The sequence below is a fragment of the Pecten maximus genome, chromosome 15 (genome assembly GCF_902652985.1).
Source record: "Pecten maximus chromosome 15, xPecMax1.1, whole genome shotgun sequence".
Classification (NCBI taxonomy): Eukaryota; Metazoa; Mollusca; class Bivalvia; order Pectinida; family Pectinidae; genus Pecten; species Pecten maximus.
In genome coordinates, this window is record NC_047029.1 from 24,194,218 (window position 1) to 24,216,669 (window position 22,452).

Consider the following 22,452-nt stretch of genomic DNA (forward strand, 5'->3'; position numbering starts at 1 on the left):
TAGGAGCATGCGCAGAAAAGTTGGCAGAGTGCCATTTCTCAATAGTAAGCGATTAGTTAGCATATCGCTAATGGGGAAAAACACACAAAATAAGCGAAACAAGTGAAGTCCTTTCAACCAATACGTCGCTGTGTGCAAGCTGCTTTGGACATTCTGAACTCTATTACTAATTTTGCATGACGTAAGTCCTCGAGGAGAACAAGCTATCCATGCGATTTTAATTGCTCGCCATACTCTGTTAAATGTTGTGTCATTTGATATCTAAATATTCAAGTGCAGTCACACTGCAACTGCGCTTTAATGTATATAGGAATTTTCTGTACAAATTTGATATTTAATCAATCACAAACTAACAATTAGCATCGACGCATCTTTTAAGTGTATATACATTTGATAAATAACAGTTCAACATATATCCGCCATTCGAACGAAGAAATCTCCCTTTAAATTTTATTCTACGTGTGTAACTTATATAGAGGTACATGTACTCATCGATCACGGAATCATTGCCTAACAACTTGTATGCATTTCGACACGTAATAGAATACATACAAAGGTATGTTGGACTGCGCTATAGGGTGATAGTAAGCATGTTTCTCACTTGCTTTGGTGAATAATGGTATAAATGACAAGAGTTTTGCAAGCAGAACTATATCAATCGCTTTCAGTTTTTCGTTTGCTTTCAGCGTTCTGTCAATTAGAACTGTAAATACAATAAAATATAGTAATACAATGCTATGGTTAAATCTATATTCCCTGCATTTTGTTTTGTCTGATAGTGATTCATGTCCGATTTAAACTATCAAGTTTAATTCCCGATCAATATCATTACCATTTAAGATGATTGTCATTTTGACGATGAGTTGTCAACGTCTATATCATTTAAGCTATGAATCTATAACGAGCGTGGATAATAAAGTTTGTGTGATCTTTTGTGAATATCTTATATATTTTCTGCCTTTGATTACAATAGGAAGGACGATTTACTTCCCTTACACTTTAGCAATTCAATAGGGAATCCAAAACGCGACTATATGATAGATCAAAAAAAGAAATGCCAGTGTTGTGTTCGAAGATTATTTTTATCATCCTTCCTCCTCTCCCTAAATTGTGATGATGTATCTTTTTTTATGCAAAACTGTTTTCTTTGTGTTTAGTTATTTTTTTTTTAATTTTGTTAATCGAAACTGTCCTTTTGCTGGTTTTCAACATTTTCGCGAAGCCCTTGCCTATATCGATGTCGAGGCCTGGCCATTTTTGGTTCCGAACCTTTATTTAGAGATGTTTTGAAACATTTATAATTGAGATTGTGCATGCTTTCTTTATTGTTTTGTTTTGTTATTTTCCCAGATGTCCAGTGGAGTCATGGACATTTTAGTCATTTAATAAATTGACAATCGATCTCAATTTTGTTTTTGTGATATGTTTACATTGAAGTCTACACAGTCTTTCCACAAGTCTTAAAATTTCCCCGGGAGAGTTTATCTTTTTCATGAGACTTTGTTTGAGTACTGACCACGCAAATAACTTTAGAGTAAAAAAGTTGGTGAAAGTTACAAGCTAAACAAAGCCATTCTGGTCATTCTCATTTATATCATTGAATATTGAGCGAATTTTGATTGATAATTTCCAATCATTGAAAGGGTGATGCATCTGTGAATGAAACCGTGGCCTTAATCGCAGTGTGTCATGTTGACATTCAATATCAACAATGCGATGCATGACAGCACTATCAGTTTAACGTACGACAATGAAACGAAAATTAACACAGAAACACACACCTGATGCATTCCTCCGCTCATAAAGTTCTCTTACGGCGTCAGATGATAACTCTTCTTCGATTGTAGTATTTCTGCAGTATCCTCTTTGGGTTATATGTCATGGTCTGACAGCAGGATTTCTAGAACACTTAGAACAGCGAAGTCCTCTAGCCGTGATTTCAAACATAGGAATAACAAACAGCCGTCTTGATAGGTCATATGAACATTACGCTGAAGGGAGTTTTGTGGAAGTTCGACCTAGGGATTCGTTAACATTATTATTATTATCACCCGAAATCTATGTGAGCAAGTACGTCAAAAAGGTAATGAGCGGAAATATTGCAATATTACCTAAATACATAAATATCCGGCAATGAGGAATGTGAGAATTAATATTTCGTCTCACTAGCTATTTGCTATTCAATTACAAAGAGCGCATAATTACAGAAACACATTCTTTAGGAACGGAACAATAAACAAGAGAATGAAGGAATCTTAATTCTAACTTCTAACTCTAAACTGTTAAAAACAATCACAGAGTAGAAACAAATCTTTTTTTTTTAAAGATAGAATTTCTTAACGACAGAGATAAAAAGACGAGGTGTTCCGAAAAGGAAACCTCTGCTTCATTAATGGCACAAGTCATGTAAATTTTGATCAAATACAGATATGCCACGTCCAAAATGTAAGACGCAGAGAACGGAACTATGTAACGTATATCACTTTCTCACAATTAAATGCCTTAAAGTTATCGAAAGGAGATATTATACCAAATTGTGATTAGAAAACCAGACAATCTATTACTTTGGAATGATCCTGATCTGTGTCAAATGGATGAATACGTGACACAGACAATGACAGGTCTCTAGGTCATTATCCACCAGCAGTTTCCACTACGTACAATTTCAAATTATTGAAGGAAAGAGAAACAGAATATTAACACAAGTAGTTTCCAGTAGTTTGCAATGTCTACTTATATAAATCTTACCAATCCAGATCATCAGGATATGAGGTAATATGTTAATCATGGCCCTCTATACTCCCTTACGAATCCATGCCGGAGCATCCTCAGACTCCTTTACCGGATACGAAAGAAATACATGTTTGTCTTAAAGATTATTTCACACATTTCATACATCAAACATTCTGTAAGATATTTATTTATAATCTTTTATATTGTATCTCATTGGTCTGTAGACATATTTACACATCAGTCAAATAAAAAACAAAATATCTAATATCTCACCTATTTTGACAGGTAACATAATAACGTCAAACAAATTGTGAATTAGAAAATGACTTTATAAATATTTTCCAGTAATATAATTGTTGATTATATCGATGATGCTTTGGGTTGCCGATTTGTAATGCCGAAGACACCCAGCAGAACACCCCACTAGGTCACAATATGCTGACAACGGCCAAACAAGTCGTCCCACTGCAAAATGTTTAACGTTAAACAGGAGTTACAACTACAATTGTTCAAGCCTCTAGTATGGCTCGGCCATGGGACAGAATCCAAAGCCTTACTCACAGGGGTGAATACTCAACTAAAGGCCAAAAGTGAGGCATTGTGAAGAGAGCCATTAGGAAAAAGAAAGTTGTTACGAAAGAAGAGAAAAGATAAGATCACAAAGTTCGTCGCCTCTTACAATCATGCAAGTTCTGGATTATCACGAGGAGACTAAACACGATCATACCACAGCCTCCCTAAACACACGATACGCATTTACCACACGCATGCATGTTGCACTCACCTTGAATGACCTTTACTGTTGTTGAGACGTTAAACAATAATAAACTAAACCAAATGGGTTGGGTTAGTATTGTTTAACGTCGTCTTATTAAACTTTGATTACATCGATGTCGTAAAGATCATAATTATGTTGTATGTGGCAGCTTAATTAATCCATTTATATGCATGTCGTAAAGATCATAATTATGTTGTATGTGGCAGCTTAATTAATCCATTTATATGCATGTCGTAAAGATCATATATTATATGTGGTAGCTTAATTAATGCATTTATATACATGTCGTCAAGATCATATTTTGTATGTGGTAGCTTAATTAATGCATTTATATACATGTCGTCAAGATCATATTTTGTATGTGGTAGCTTAATTAATGCATTTATATACATGTCGTCAAGATCATATGTTGTATGTGGTAGCTTAATTAATGCATTTATATGAAACCAATGATCTACGATTGTGATAAATCGATGTTCCATGTAACGTTGTTTAATTATTTACAATGACAATAGAGAATAACGAATGACAATGACAATAGCGAATACTGACATCTGTATAACAATGACAACGAAACAATATCTACATCATTACCCTGTATACCAGTTCTTTATACAGCCAGCTTTACAAACACGTGCTAGGTTACATACCTGTATCTAGCGGTTCCATCACACGTTATGTTTTGTCATTTTCGGACCATCACGAATAAGTTTATAATATAACTTAAGGTCTAGTGACTAGTGGAAGACAAAAAGAGGGGAAATGATAGCATGTAACAATTTGGAAAAGGTTGGGGAAGAAAGCCAACTCGCCCACAGGGCGGCGCTTCATGGTTTCTTTTCAACAATTCAATACCGTTGTGCGACACAATACCACCCATAATCTGAATATTCGCCCAGTGAGGAAGGCTATTAGTTGTGTCCCTGGTCAGAACATACCAAAGTCTTTAAACACGGTAACTACTGTACTACTTTTGTCATATACCGATATAGAAGTGGTTCGACCGATTTGCCCGTTGTCAGTGTTATTTGACCATGTGTTAACGTTGTGTCCTACTGGATGTCTTCGGCAGTACACTTCGGTGTGATAGCACTATAAAGTCGGTATCAGTTCCGAGCAACCACATGGGCAAACATAAACATACCGCAGACTCTTTAAACACATACATTTGCTACACGTAGGTATCTGGTGCACATGAGAAGCCGTCTTTAAATGACAATAGCTGTTGATTGGATGTTAAACAATACAAACTCAAGCGAAATTAGTGTTGCTTGTCGCCCAATAAACACATCAAGGTCTGTCATATTTAATGATGTTAAGAATGGAACGAACGTGGAAATAACCAAACACATTCCGCGAGTCATACATATTTATAAAAAAAAAAAAAGAGAAAAAGAAAGCATAACCCAAATAGGTTTCATTAGTAACGGAGTTGTTGGCCGATGAATTAATAATGACAATCCTGGAAGTCTTTGATTCAATGGCATATAGTAGCACTTCAAACCGATGGAAATGAGGGCAAATGGGATCAATATTTCATGTACATTTTTGCAAACACAACGAGTAACAGCTCACATAGATTTTAGATCATATACAGTCCGCGGTAAATCAATAAGGAATATAAGGGAAAAAATCACCATTTGAAAGCATTTATTGCCGACAATCTTTTTAGATGGGATAGCCGACATTTAAATAATATCTTCTGAAGAGGTTTTCTTATTTAAAAAAAAAACCTAGATGTTGGTAAAGGCAGAAAAACATGGATACCTATAGCATCATTATTCTTGTGATTTATGTCGGTAAGTAGATATTATTTTGTTATTATGATAAAGTGAGTAAAATTCTTATACGGAAGATACGATAAGAGAATGAGAAACTTTGGAAGGAAATTAATAGTTCTAATAAATACATCCAAATTATTCTTCAAATCGATGTCACTGTATTCTGTATACCGATACCACTGTATTCTGTATACCGATACCACTGTATTCTGTATACCGATACCACTGTATTCTGTATATCGATACCACTGTATTCTGTATACCGATACCACTGTATTCTATATACCGATACCACTGTATTCTGTATATCGATACCACTGTATTCTGTATACCGATACCACTGTATTCTGTATACCGATACCACTGTATTCTGTATATCGATACCACTGTATTCTGTATACCGATACCACTGTATTCTGTATATCGATACCACTGTATTCTGTATATCGATATCACTGTATTCTGTATATCGATACCACTGTATTCTGTATACCGATACCACTGTATTCTGTATACCGATACCACTGTATTCTGTATATCGATACCACTGTATTCTGTATACCGATACCACTGTATTCTGTATACCGATATCACTGTATTCTGTATATCGATACCACTGTATCCTGTATATCGATACCACTGTATTCTGTATACCGATACATCTGTATTCTGTATATCGATATCACTGTATTCTGTATATCGATATCACTGTATTCTGAATACCGATATCACTGTATTCTGTATACCGATACCACTGTATTCTGTATACCGATACCACGGTATTCTGTATATCGATATCACTGTATTCTGTATACCGATACCACTGTATTCTGTATATCGATACCACTGTATTCTGTATACCGATACCACTGTATTCTGTATACCGATACCACTGTATTCTGTATATCGATACCACTGTATTCTGTATACCGATACCACTGTATTCTGTATACCGATACCACTGTATTCTGTATACCGATACCACTGTATTCTGTATATCGATACACTGTATTCTGTATACCGATACCACTGTATTCTGTATACCGATATCACTGTATTCTGTATACCGATACCACTGTATTCTGTATATCGATACCACTGTATTCTGTATACCGATACCACTGTATTCTGTATATCGATATCACTGTATTCTGTAATCCAATACCACTGTATTCTGTATACCGATACCACTGTATCCTGTATATCGATACCACTGTATTCTGTATACCGATACCACTGTATTCTGTATATCGATATCACTGTATTCTGTATACCGATACCACTGTATTCTGTATACCGATATCACTGTATTCTGTATATCGATATCACTGTATTCTGTATACCGATATCACTGTATTCTGTATACCGATATCACTGTATTCTGTATATCGATATCACTGTATTCTGTATACCGATACCACTGTATTCTGTATACCGATACCACTGTATTCTGTATACCGATACCACTGTATTCTGTATACCGATACCACTGTATTCTGTATACCGATACCACTGTATTCTGTATATCGATACCACTGTATTCTGTATATCGATACCACTGTATTCTGTATACCGATACCACTGTATTCTGTATATCGATATCACTGTATTCTGTATATCGATACCACTGTATTCTGTATACCGATACCACTGTATTCTGTATATCGATACCACTGTATTCTGTATACCGATACCACTGTATTCTGTATACCGATACCACTGTATTCTGTATATCGATACCACTGTATTCTGTATACCGATACCACTGTATTCTGTATACCGATACCACTGTATTCTGTATATCGATATCACTGTATTCTGTATATCGATATCACTGTATTCTGTATACCGATATCACTGTATTCTGTATACCGATACCACTGTATTCTGTATACCGATACCACTGTATTCTGTATACCGATACCACTGTATTCTGTATATCGATACCACTGTATTCTGTATACCGATTCCACTGTATTCTGTATATCGATATCACTGTATTCTGTATACCGATTCCACTGTATTCTATATACCGATACCACTGTATTCTGTATACCGATACCACTGTATTCTGTATATCGATACCACTGTATTCTGTAAACCGATACACTGTATTCTGTATACCGATATCACTGTATTCTGTATATTGATATCACTGTATTCTGTATACCGATACCACTGTATTCTGTAAATCAATATCACTGTATTCTGTATACCGATACCACTGTATTCTGTATACCGATACCACTGTATTCTGTATACCGATACCACTGTATTCTGTATACCGATACCACTGTATTCTGTATACCGATATCACTGTATTCTGTATACCGATATTACTGTATTCTGTATATCGATATCACTGTATTCTGTATATTGATACCACTGTATTCTGTATACCGATACCACTGTATTCTTTATATTGATACCACTGTATTCTGTATACCGATACCACTGTATTCTGTATATCGATATCACTGTATTCTTTATATTGATATCACTGTATTCTGTATACCGATACCACTGTATTCTGTATACCGATACCACTGTATTATGTATATTGATACCACTGTATTCTGTATACCGATACCACTGTATTCTGTATACCGATACCACTGTATTCTGTATACAGGTATCACTGTATTCTGTATATCGATACCACTGTATTCTTTATATCGATACCACTGTATTCTGTATACCGATACCACTGTATTCTGTATACCGATACCACTGTATTCTGTATATCGATACCACTGTATTCTTTATATCGATACCACTGTATTCTGTATACAGATACCACTGTATTCTGTATACCGATATCACTGTATTCTGTATACCGATACCACTGTATTCTCTATACCGATACCACGGTATTCTGTATATCGATACCACTGTATTCTGTATACCGATACCACTGTATTCTGTATACCGATACCACTGTATTCTGTATACCGATATCACTGTATTCTGTATACCGATACCACTGTATTCTGTATACCGATACCACTGTATTCTGTATACCGATACCACTGTATTCTGTATATCGATATCACTGTATTTTTTACATTGTTATTACTGCACTATGTTTACCGACATCATTGTACTGTATTCTTCATACCGATATCACTGTATTCTTTAAATCGATATTACTGTACTGTATTTTTTATATCGATATTACTGATTGGTGACTGTATACTTAATAAAGGTATCACTTAATGGTGACTATATACTTTATACAGACCCGTGTACGTTCGCTGTTCCGTCTTAAACGCAAACGCTACGGAAATGCTACGGTAATACTACGGAAGTGCTACGGAAATGCTACGGTAATGCTACGGAAATGGTACGGAAATGATACGGAAATGATACGGTAATGCTACGGAAGTGCTACGGTAATGCTACGGTAATGCTACGGTAATGCTACGGTTGACGCTCACAAATAATCGACCGTTTCTGAATAAATTATCTGGTTCTTATACAAAGCGGATCCTAGACGAAGCGAACTCGTAGAAACGACAGTGAAAGGTGTCTGATGGAGTGAATGTTGTATCGGGAAGTGGAAGAACGTTTTATCAAACTGTACTACTATAGAAAACCTCAGTTTGCGAGAATTTGTACAACTTTTAGAAACCGGAAATATTAAGGTCATAATTTATTATTCTCGGCAACAAAAGACGATAGTATTTAATTTTAAAATAAAATCACTCTCTACACTAGCGCTGCGGTCGCGTATGTGTTGTCTCTGTGTGTTCGAACTTTATCGTTTTGTTTTTATGTATTTATCTATATTTTACTGCATTTATTCACCGCATTTGTACTGATAAACCCTAAGGTTTAAGTAATAAACTAATTGAATTGTAAAACTTGTATCAAAGTGTTAATTTAGGTACAGGTAAACAGATCAAGAATTCTGAACACAGATTGACCAGGCTATGAATAGACCCGCCTAGGGCTAATTGTTAAAAGGAGAAACTGACCAGGTGTGGTTATGACTTACACACCTGAGCCCGGTGACTCCTAATCAAGTGTATATCCATGGCCATCAGGTGAAGTTGATGGTGGTGGGGAGGGGGGATTAGTACCCATGGCAACAAGTAAGGGGGGCAATTAAGTCAAGTACATGTACATGCCTGGCAAGTCTATATATAACAATCACTGGTAAAATTAATGGTGTGTAAGCATTGACGATTTGTTTAAAAGTCTGATGTCGGATCAGACGAAATTCTGGCTGCATGGGGAGGGATAAAAACTAAAAACAAAACATCAATAATTATATACTTAAGACTATACAATGTACATGTGCAATCAGATACGTGTATATCACCAGAGACATATATATGTCTCTGATATCACACGTCTGCAATGGAGCAGACTCTGTATGTTTACGTGATAATGGATAACACTCTGAAAATATTTATTAATGGACTACAACTACAGTTGAGTGACAATCAGTTAACCTTTGCACCCTAGGAGAAGTGAGGAGTGCACGAGATTTAAGGTACTGAAGTGAACGTTTTTTAAAACTTATTATCACAAAGGACATAACCCGGTAATACTTTGATTCAATATATAAAGACTTCAACAGTGTAGAGTGAAGAATCTACTTTTGAAATTAATTTTGATGCTGTTTGCGATCATTTAAATCATTTACATGCTTCTATTACAATACATCAGTTTGTGTCAGAGGCCTAATAATGGCTGACTCAGGTGTACATATACTTCATGTAAATATTTTGTCAGACAAAATATTAATATTTTAAATTTTAATTGAATGTTACTTTACTAAAGTTTCTTTTACATTGTTATTCTCAACTTGAAAGTTTTTTTTACAGTACAAGTCATCTATATGATATTATACATTGTATGTTCTGTCGACAGATCTTGAGACATGTACATGTCCAGACCACATGTACATTACATTGAAGCCAAACATCTATGAAAGGCCTGTTGCCAATGGCCAACTGGGCGCAATATGCAACCCCACAGCATTGAGGACATGCATCCTATCACACTTTACCTGTAAGATGCCGATCAGTCTAGCTCTTTTATGTCTGGCACGTGGTATACCTGGCCAGGTGACCTGTCCCCAATTAACTCCCCGGGGTCCAATTATGGCTTATTCTCACTTAGCCAACATACAGAAATTTACCTGTATTACCTGGCCAACATGTCAAATGTTACACCTGAGTGAGTTTAAACTATAGCAGTAGCCTGTTCTTACTTTCATGAAAGAAAATATGAAAATGTCAAGTTGAATATGACTTATACAATAATGATTCAAATGAAGTTATAGAGGCTACTTATAACAAATCTTAGATATTCACAGTAAAAATCGAAATTTATTCAGTTTACATATATCATGAAACCATCGCCATCTCAAGAGTTTAAATTACAAATGTATGCTTTTTATAATAGAAGTATTAACAAGTGTCTTGTATGACTGTTATTTAAATCTGTGTATATGTGTGAGGGGGTGTGTGTTATTTTTATTTTATTTTTTTTAATTTTTTTTTTTACAAAATAACAATTTTAGAAAAGACACCAAAGCAAATATTTTTTGTGCATACCAATAATTATAAAATTCTATCAAACTAGCAGCGGATGTGTTTCTTAATGAAGTAAAGCAACGTTGCCACGAAGAAAAGTTTTTGCTATTCCAACTTTGACGATGATGTTAGTGTGATGATACAAAAAATATCTGTATAATATCAGTCCTTAAACTACGCGATTCAAATGATTCATCCTCTCTTTTACATCTTTTACGTGTTTTAAATCAAAGTTAAACGATCCTAGTCTATATTACATGTTTTGTACACAATTCAATTTACCTAGTCTGGTATGTAGGCATTAATACATATATTTTTATTCAAATCTTTACATAGCCTGCTTGATCGAACTTGTACAGGATAATTTAACTTTTTAGTTCCATATCTTTTTTTTTTGACTAGGTCGAGTAGCTCAACCCTGCTTTATCCCTGTAAATTCTGGATTATTGTAAGAAATTGTAATGTTCTTAAAAGAGTCCTAATTAATTAAAACTACGTTTGTCATATTCCTGACAGTTTTTTAACGTCTCACTTGAGAGATTTATGTCGGACAAAGATTTGTTTTCAGAATTAAGTCTCTTTTTTACTGTTCATAACAAGACTAACTTGATTATCTGGATGTTTTCTATTTAGGACATCAGTTCTATTTCACATGTGTATGCACTTTATATACCGTATTTGCTCTTACTTTGTTACTAATTTACTCTTGTTATACTTTATCAGATACATACATATATATCACATATGATCCGAAGATATAGATTTGAATTTCCTGTCGTAGTTTTACCGAGAGAAATATATATCACATTTATACGGTCTCTGATTTTATCAATTTGTTATCAATTTTGTGATTAGACTTTTGGGTTTTAAAACTGAAATAAATAATGAATAACTCCGTAGATCACGATGACATTCTCATTAATGTTGGAAGCCAAGTTTTATGAAGCAGTCTATAGCCTTACCTGTAGGTCATAATTATCTCTTATTGTTCTACCTTTCACACCTAGTATCACTTGGTCCACAGAATACCGTACCTTCAGTTGACCAGTGTACAACATGCTGTGTTGTTTGTATCATCGCTGACAATTAAGTCTAACTACCCTAGTTTACCTGTGTGATACTGTCTGGACCATTTGTACCCTATACATGTAGCCTGACCAGTGCATATTACATGGAACTGTTTTAAAGGTTTGACTATAGCACAGTAAAGGAAATATTGTTTATTTGACACGATCTTCATCTTCGTTTCCATCGTAATGCGTCGACTACTATACTAGGATCCGCCATTTTTTTTATCACACTAAGATCGATGGACCATGTGACTTGACTTGTTTTTTGTGAGAGTGTTATTTTTTCTAAACAAAGATACAGAAAGATGTATAACCATATATATTTAATTCTCACCTCCTTATTAAATTATTTGCTGTCGCTACTATGCTTTAGTGACGTTCGGTAAGTATATTTAACTAAATTTCGTTTCGATAGAAAATACACTCCGCAAAATTTTCTACCGAACGGTTATGATCGGTCAGCAAGTGAAAATAGGTAAACGCAAATGCTACGGTAATGCTACGGTAAGTGGACGCAAACGCTACGGAAATGCTACGGAAATGGTACGGTAATGCTACGGAAGTGCTACGGAAATGGTACGGTAATGCTACGGTAGTGATACGGAAATGCTACGGAAGTGATACGGTAATGCTACGGAAGTGCTACGGAAACGCTACGCTTAAATCGGAACTGCGAACGTACACGGGTCTGTATATATATTTCTGTTAGGTGACGGGATATATGATATATAATTGTTCCAAAGACGGCGGTTTATATATGATATGACTTATGGAAAATCATATTTTTGATATTAATAATCTCCTGAATGTAATGATATATTTTCTTCTGATTAAAATTTGTAGATCTGACATCTGCTGCATTTCCATCGGTCTTTTGGAAGCGAAATGACGACCTAGCTAACAGGGTTTTTGAAAATCCCATGTTCAACACAACAGAGCGTAGTCGCCTTGAATGTGGTCAGAGGTGCTCAAAAAATAATTGCTGCAGGACAATGATATTCAACCCAATAACAAGTATTTGTATTGGGTACATCAGTGAAATAACAGTCGGGAATGGATTTATTTCTGATACCGGAAGTAGATGCTATCAGCGGAATATATCACCAATACCAGGTTTGTTATTTTTACGGATTGCTTAGGAAACGAAATACAATATTTGGATTTAAATGAATTTTATTCTAAAATTTTAATATGCAATTAGAAAACAATCCAATCCGCTGTTACAGTTTCCACCTGTGGGCAATGTAAGATCATCCCGCCTCCAGTACGTGTGTAGACATAACGATACGAACTTTGAATTTGCGGCATATAATGACGTACACATATCCGCATTGTAGGTACTGTTCCTTATCAGTTAGCAACACGATATTGCTCAATTTTGAAGCACATGTTCATCCGTAATTAGCTTTGTAAACCCAGGTACAAGGATAGAAGCATACTGATCGTGTGTTAAGTCAAGCGGGTAGGCAAGGGAGACTATTGTTACAAATACACCAAAAACAAACGACGATTGTTAATATGTCCTGACTTAAATGCACCTTATTAGGGAAATAATGTAGAAGTTGATGATATTGATGAATAATTGTCGCTCCCTGTCAAATAAATGTACGTATACGTAAAAAGAAACCACTTATTATAAGTACAATATTTGCACGCATTTCTACCTTTAAAAGTACAGACCGATGCAATGTTGGTGACATTAATCACAGAGGTGTTTTTATTTCAGGCACAGCTTTTTACAGTTACGACAAACCTACTAATATCTGCTTCTCACTGAAGACGAACGTACAATCACATGCTGATGCGGAAACCCAATGTCAACAGGAATATGGAACCCTCATGAGGATCGACACTGTTGCAAGATTGACGGTCGTGCAGTCCATCCTCTTATCGTATTACAACCGTAAGTTTTTTTTAACATGATCATACATATTTATGTCATCATTATGGTGATCCTTTGGTGGGTGTTAATAAAGGTTAACAATATAATCAGAATTATGGTTATGGGCCTTTATATTATGTAGCTAATTCAAACGTGTTTTATTCATTTGGTTGTTAATTGTAAAATAGAACTGTACCGAAGTGGATCAGACAATACAAATTTATGTTATAGTGAAGATATAGAGGTTACACAACGAGTGGTTGTTGAATATGGCATTTCTTTCACTCTAGTTAATAGTTTTTCGAAAGTTACAAAAACAAGAGCTTCTGTGAGTGGTTTTTGTAACTATAGAAACTTAACTGACGAGAGTGAAAGAAATACCATATACAACAACCAAGAGTTTGTATGACCTGTTTCTACCACAATAGAAAGGCTATTTGTAGGTTGAATTGACCTGTTTTGTGTCAACGTGTGTTTATTTTTACAATAGCAGGTGTGATGTAAGGATATTACCTTCTTTAAAATCCCGCTAATTAATATGCAAAAATGACAAATTCGGAAATGTATGGAAATATTACAATTCATCACAAATTCTAACAAAATAATAAGTAGCTTGATTCTTTCAAAGCAATAAATTGATAAAAACAAATTATATATATTTTCAAAAATACAACAAAATAACTGCGACCTATTTCTTGTGCGTTATAATTTGCAGGACATCGTGAAGCGGCCTTCAAGTGATAGCAAATCAAATTGCATTGAACCACGTGATTGACAAAATAGTCCCGGTCAAAGACCACAGTGTCAACCAATCAAAACGCATTGAGAGTGTATTTCAATTGTGGTATAAATTGAATGTTATTCAACAGTTGTAATGATAATTCCATCCCTTGGGAGTTGAATAAAACCAACCTATTGTGGTAGAAATATATTTAACCTTATTCAACATGTCAAAAAGTAACTCAAAAAGTTATTTTGGAACGATCTAGATATTTGCATATGGACGTGATCACCAACATTATCAATTTGTAAGTCTTTCTTGAAAACTTATTTTAATACTTCCTTTCAAATATGAGCACAAAAAAGTAGAATTGTTACCAACTTGTCTCTTTATCAACGTAAAACAGAAAGATTTTAAAAATGACTCCCAAGCGTATCATATCTATTACATGATTACATAATTTTGTGTAAGGCAGCGGATTTGTGAGACTAATAAGCAAATATGTTGGATATAGCCAAAGATTTGATAACTACTTTGCGACATACAGGTATTGAATATCGTTTTGACCAACTCGTTAGAAAACTATTGATCTCATATTTTATCATCATCAATGTATTCTATTATGTCATCTATATTGAAATAGAAAGTAATTCCTTGAACTTTTAAAGAACCCTTAGTCCAATTGATTTTAAGATCAGAACACTTTTTTGGTGCGAGTTAGCTTTGCTACAAATCAACAAAACATTTGTTTTCTCAGTGTTTAGTTTTAGGCCTGAATATTTAGCATATTGATCAAGTTATATTAATCAAGTTATTTAAAGCAGACCGAAGGGATCTTTCAGATCTGTCCTTTAGGAAAGTGTTGTCATCCGCAAATTGTATAAGTTTCATTTCCCGTTGTTAAATATTTATATCTTTACGTTAAAATTACTTAATGTACACATTGGAAGAAATCTATCTATAGCTACCCTACCCCCATTTTTAGGCGATATTAAAGAACATTTATAAATCTGAATCGCATTAAGATCGTTAAAATTTGAACTTATAGTTGAACCTTTTTCGGCATAGCCGTATAATATTCTTTTGGCCCCGGATATGACTTGACAGGTGGCGTTACTGGTCAAGATGAAGTATGTGATTGGTCAATGTAGCGATAAATGCAAAATGCAGAAATGCAGTTAAAAACAAAACAAAGTTCAGATTGAATGTGAGCTGAATAATTGGATGTAATTTTTTTTCAAATGACATATTAAACTTATATCCCGTATTAAAATGCAGTCTTATTATCACCAAAAATGATTCAAACTGATTTGTTATCATTGCTGAAACGCATTAGTTCGTTAATTTATTTCACCAGCAGTTGTAAATTATAACCACCTGAATTAAAACTATGCCGTTTATATTTTTTTAAAGATATATCTTGTTTTACACATAATTTCAATGTATATATAAAAGTACACCTAGATATACTGATATTATAAGTATGTTTTTGTCGTTTTAGAGGCATTCGTGAACGTCTGGGTTGATGGAGTTGACCAAAGTAGTAACAACAGGTATATCATGAGTAATGGCAAAGCTATACCCCTTATAAGCTCTATCTGGGGTTTTGGAGAGCCAAATGGACCTGCAGAGCGTTGTGTGGGTTTATTCCATGACATTATGTTGAATGATTTCCCGTGTTCGAATCGCAAGGTTTATTTATGTGAATATTGAATTCGTAGAAGTTACGATGTGCATGTGAAAAAAATAGTTTCCGCCAACTTAAGCATTCGACTTAATATCGCAACGATAATAATAACCTACCGATTGTCAACTCACAAAATCGCTCAGTTTCATACTATATTAATCAAAACGGACGATTGAGACATTATTCTTTTAAATGCATTGTTTTTTTTTGTAAGATTCGTGAGCTTGAAATCAGAAAGGAGCTTGTCGCAGGCACATTCATGAAGCAGAAGACGCCTTCCTGAACACCGTTTTCTTGTTCGTTAATCTTATTTTGATCAAAGCAAGTCTATAGTGTGTTAGTATTTTATCAATTTTGAGGTGCAGTTATGGTCTCGGTTTTTTTTACATTATATTTTGTTTTCGTTACCTGTAACCATTGAACTGGGACAGCCGTTTAACAAGTTCTATGAAGGAGTACCTTATCCACTGTTTCACACTTTACCTACATTCGGAACCTAAACGTTGAAAAATAAGGTGGCAGTATTTTGTGCAGGTGAGAATTATCTTCCGAACAGGCTTTCGGTACCCCTACTGGCACACAGACTTGACCCGGTAACGAGGCTTGATCGGGCATTTCTATAGGATTGATTCCCTTTGTGTCATGAACACCTAGTGCCGTTTGTAGGAATATTTTTAAACTTTGAACTCCAGTGTCACGCACCCACAATTTCACCCCTGATTATCCGATCTCCAAAACATATAACACTTGTCATCCATACTTGGATGGGAGAGGTTTTCATTTTGTGTCATTAGCATAGCAGCTGGATTTGTAATTCATACAATGCATAGACCACACGTCATGTCATAATGGTTATAGTTCAAGGTCGAAAGGATGTGTTTGCATTACTCAATAGATGTAAAAATATGAATTTAAACTGTTATACTTCATCAAACTTTGATACCCTATGTTACCAGTATACAGAGTATCTGTATTACGCATCCGAAGTATGGGGTTCGTACATAGGTCGGAATATTGAGAAAAATAACTTGGAGGGTTGTTCAACAAAAATTTAATGTGTTTAGAAATCCACATAAAATGCAATGATTTATTTTTAATTAGGTTGCTTACTTATTGTTTATACCCAGTATTATTATGTATTTGAGTGTACTTGCTAAAGCAGTTAATAACTAAGAATGTATCGCTGCGTATGAGGAATTATTGTAAATGCCAAAGAGAAATAGAATATTAATTTTGTTAAAAGTTGTAAAAGATAATTTGTTTTCACGCGGTCTTGGTGATATGTTAATAAAGCAAAATAATTCAAATGCTTCTGTTGACTTGCAATATATTAAGCAAATATTTTGACAATGCTCGACTAGATATGTTTAAATTATTAGAGAATTCCTCAAAATGTGATCTGTACAGACATTTAGTAGATGATATATCACTACAACAATATCTAAGTAAATATATACCAAAATGTAATTTAATCGCTTTGAGTAGATTACGTCTATCAACACATACTCTGAATATTGAAACTTGTTTGATATCGAAATACTCCAAGAAAAGAACATCTATGAAGAGTTTGCATTTCTGGTGACAGAGGATTAATATCACATTCTGTTAATTTGCCCAAATTTTCAAGTTTAAACTGTATTAAAAAGGACCAACGAAAAATGACATCGGTATTCAAGTTGATCCAAATAATTGGTACAAAAAACATTAAAGATGTAACAACGTTAAGTAAAAAAATATTATGTCAAACAATAAAGGAAAAACATGATATACAATTATGTTAAGAATTTCCCATTCTATATAGATGGTGATACTGCAATGCTATATTGCGGTGACCGCTAATATATTGTACATTTTATGTTATTATACCTATGAGCTGTAAAGTCATTAAATTCATAAAATTAATTAAGATCATAAACAGCCAGTATTTCATCGAACGATTTTACATCGAGTATAGTTACAAACTTGATGATGCTTTATTTGACAAATAATACCCACATAATCAATCTTTATGTTTGTATAGGAGACAAATCAATGTTCTTTATTCAGACATTCATTAGCATTTTAAAAGCTTGGCGCACATCTATAATGATAAAGTGTATATATATTTTGACTCCTGTATATTTTAATGATGTTCAAATTAATTCAATATTAAAATATCTTACTGCAACTTCTCCGTGGTTAGCGATTAGATAGCTCATAGCTATTGTATCATAAAAAAAAAAAAAAAAAAAAAACAACAAGGAGCCACAAAGCTTGGCTTTATCCCCCGCGCCCCGCAGTTGTTATGGAAACTCAAATACATGTATATATCAAGCTCAATGTAAGAGTAATTAAGGAAAAAGTAATTTTGTATTTTTGATTAAGTCTCCATGGTGACAGAAAAAATACTGAAATTGGAAGGTCCGTAATAGCAAAAGGCACAACTAGGGCATTAGCCTGATATATGCAGAAAGTTTGAAGGAGCTGCGTTGAACGGTTATGGAGTTATAGCCCGGAAACAAAAGGAAACAGTAATTTGGTATTTTTGACTAAGTTTCCATGGTGACAGAAAAAATACCTAAAATGGAAGGTCCGCAAAAGCAAAAGGCACAACTAGGGCACTAGTCTGATATATACAGAAAGTTTCAAGGAGCTGCGTTGAACGGTTATGGAGTTATAGCCCGGAAACAAAAGGAAACAGTAATTTGGTATTTTTGACTAAGTTTCCATGGTGACAGAAAAAATACCTAAAATGGAAGGTCCGCAAAAGCAAAATGCACAACTAGGGCACTAGTCTGATATATACAGAAAGTTTCAAGGAGCTACGTTGAACGGTTATGGAGTTATAGCCCGGAAAAGAATCTCGGACGGACACACGGACGCACGGAAGGACGGACGGATGGACGGACGGAGCCCAATTTAATATCCCCCGCAAACGCGTTTCGTGGGGGATAATTAGAATTTGAGAGAAAAAAGTGAGCGTCATAAAAATACTAACAATATTGGCAACTAAAAAAATGGAGGACATCAAAGAAACAACCGCGGCCGATTTTAACGAGGAATTTACCATGTTTCAGCATCACAGGTTTGTTACGTTTATGATTGAAGTTATCATGCAGACATTCAAACATAATATTATGTAGCACCAAAATGCAAAATTTTACGAGTACATTGTTAATTCATCTACATGTTTTATGTACATGTCACATTATTTATGTACATGTCACGTGTTTTATGTACATGTCACATTTTTATATACGTGTCATATTTTTATGTACATGTCACATGCTTTATGTACATGTCACATTTTTATATACGTGTCATATTTTTATGTACATGTCACATGCTTTATGTACATGTCACATTTTTATACACATGTCATATTTTTATGTACATGTCACATTTTTATATACATGTCATATTTTTATATGCATGTCACATGCTTTATGTACATGTCACATTTTTATATACAGGTCATATTTTTATATGCATGTCACATGTTACATGTCACACGTTTAGTTTACATTTTACACGTTTTAAGCATGCAAGACATAACAGCTGTATGTACATACAGCTAGCTGATGTAGATATGGAGCTTCATGACAGTTAGTTATTGTATGCTATTTGATTAATTAGATTGATATTCAGTTAGCTATTGTATGCTATTTGATTAATTAGATTGATATTCAGTTAGCTATTGTATGCTATTTGATTAATTAGACTGATATTCTGTTAGCTATTGTATGCTATTTGATTAATTAGATTGATATTCAGTAAGCTATTGTATGCTATTTGATTAATTAGATTGATATTCAGTTAGCTATTGTATGCTATTTGATTAATTAGACTGATATTCAGTTAGCTATTGTATGCTATTTGATTAATTAGATTGATATTCAGTAAGCTATTGTATGCTATTTGATTAATTAGACTGATATTCAGTTAGCTATTGTATGTTATTTGATTAATTAGACTGATATTCAGTTAGCTATTGTATGCTATTTGATTAATTAGATTGATATTGTTTATATAGCAAATGAAGTATTGATTATATAATGTACCGTTGGCTGTTGAAAACAACTCTCGATTTCCTTATAAATAAAAACAAAAACATATGTTTGTATGCGTTTATTCCACACAATCTACATAGCGAAAAAAATAAGGCCTAAATACAAAAGTAATATGAAAAAATATAAAACGTCAAGAAGACGAACTACATCTATAGTTTGTGTAACTACAGAAATTGTTTCTGTCAGAGTTAAACTAAATAAACTAAACTTCATAAGATGATATTTTCTGTATAGGAAATAATAACTTAGCAAAGCTAAATAAACAAAGGAATGACAATTACACTGTAAAAAATGAAAATAACATTAAAAAATGTAGACATTTCGAATCAGCCAAGCTAAGCAAAACACAGGCATTTGTATTACTTTAATCACATAAAAATATTTATTACGGGCGACGGACTGTCAGAAAAAAAATGATATGAAGGAATATACTTCATCCACTTATTAGATTAAATTATATTGTAAGCTATGACAAGTTTCAGAAACTGTACATTACAAGACTTATGACGATATCACAGACTGATAATACAGGTGACGAAAATGATGGTTAGCTAATACATTTGTTAAAAATATTAATGTAAAACAAATAAAAAACTTTATATAAAAATAATCTAAAAGAAAAAAAAATCAAAAAAAAAAAAAAAATCAAAGCACAACTCAACCAATGAACTAAAGGTATTCGTCAAACACTGGAACATCGGTTAACAATTTGTTTGACACGTAAGTCATAGAATAAATACAAAGGTATCTCATTATATGTATATTTAGCTTTTTATTGCAATAGGGAGGATGAGTTATTTCCCTTACATTGTAGCAATTTTAAGCAAATCAAATCGAGTAGCCCCCTTACGAGGCTATATTATAGATCACACAAGCGCGAGTGTTGTGTTCGAAGATAGATTTTGCCAACCATCCTCCTCTCCCTAAATTTAGAGGATATTTAATAGCTTTTCACCATTAACTTTGCAAAATATTACTTCCATAAGGTGCAAAAGAAAAGTTATGCAGATACAGTCAAACCTGTCTTCGTGACAATCTGTAGTAAGCATATCTTATATGTGACAATATTTCCCGCTCCCGATGTTACTTACTCCACCAGTTACCTGAACCCCGATTAAAAAAACCGCCTGTCTAATGTGAATTTTTACTGCTTTCCTCAGAGGATCATATATGACAGATTCGACTATTGTCTAGATGTATCCAAAACACGAAAACGACTAGTAAAAAATCTAGCAGTTGGAACCTTTTAACCTCGCTTCGCCTTAACCATAAAAACCTTACTTTAACTAACATTTACATTTGGTTTATATTTGCCCATTGTAGGTTCCTATAGTTTTGTTTTCTTCTTGGATATTGAAGATTTCAAAAAATGTGAAAAGTTTACGCACGGCTCACAATTAATGACGCACAAGGCTCGACGATGAACAGATAAGGATGTTTATGATACATAGGACATCTTCTCCTAACGTTTCTTACAAGGCAATTTACCAAAGAAGCCTAAACACACCAATATCACTACGCCAACACCGACAATAACACCAATCACGATTCCCGCTGTAGCTGCTCCACCTGGAAAGTAATTTCAGAAGCATTGTTGCAATTTTTGTGGAAACGTTACTCAACTTAACCACGCTATTAGAACATAAAATATTAATGGTATACCTTTCATATTGGGAGCATAAGTAAGATGTATCTGGGCAATTTGACGGCACGAGTTTATATTTTTCACTGAGATATAACAATCTATTGTACCACAGCATCATATAAAGGGGATCCACAAATGCTTCATTCTTACACTAAAATGACACAAAAGTCAATAACAAACTCTAGAATACCTGGTATTTAAATGAAAAATGTTTCTGCAAATAAATCCTTGGTCATATCGCTCGTAGCCTCCGTAGTCCTATGTTTGCAAATAGGCATTTAAATCCAAACAAGTTCATAGGCAAAAGAGTATAGGTCCCTTTTTGTGCCTAAATTGAATTTCTGTTTCTTTTTTTCTTTTGTTGGGGGGGGGGGGGGGGGGGGGGGGGGGGGGAGGGTGTAGGATGTTAGAAAGTTATCCATAGTCCTGTAATATTTCGGTCCTATTTATTCCTATGTTACGCTTGATTGTAATTAGTTATTCCTCAGTTGTATAAAGTGTACTTGGCAAATTCCCAATATATTTCAACATGTAGATGATTTAGTACACAGAAATATTTG